Raw genomic sequence first — 603 nt, 5'->3', positions numbered from 1 at the left:
GTAATTAGTTGGAGCAAAGAGACACTAGGACTGAAGTAAAATAACTAATATTGGCCTGCCTCATCTTCTGAAACCAGCAGGAGAGAGTAAAGAGAAGAGATGGAATTTGCTTATTAACTCTAATGGCATACTAGAATTCATAGCAGGTGGATGGGTAGGACAGATACCTTAGATTTTAGGAAAGTAGTTTTTTTTTTTTTTTGGTAGTGCTGGGGATGAGGAAAGCAGATTTGAATAAATTTAGAGTAAAGAAATCCCATGGCTTTGACTTTTATAAATCGAGAGGCAGGCAAAAATAAAAGCCAGGCTGGTTGTGATGGTACACACCTATAATCCCAATACTTCGGGAGGCAAAAGCAGGAGGGTTCAAGTTCAAACCTAGCATGGGCAATTTAGTGACTTAGATCATTAGAGTAAGTAGTAAAAAAAATGCTGGGGTACAGTTTAGTGTAAGGACCCTGGGTTCATACCCCAGCACCAAGGGTCAGAAAAAAGCCAGACTTTACAACTGCAAACTTTTATAATGAGAAGAAAAGAGATATATTATTGACAAAGACTTCTCTGGAATCTCTTAATTTTATTTATTTTTATGTTTTGATTGAT

This window comes from Chinchilla lanigera, unplaced genomic scaffold (assembly GCF_000276665.1).
Source record: "Chinchilla lanigera isolate Chin_1 unplaced genomic scaffold, ChiLan1.0 scaffold00010, whole genome shotgun sequence".
NCBI lineage: Eukaryota > Metazoa > Chordata > Mammalia > Rodentia > Chinchillidae > Chinchilla > Chinchilla lanigera.
The sequence above is the reverse complement of the archived record's forward strand: the minus strand, read 5'-3'. Positions refer to the sequence as shown.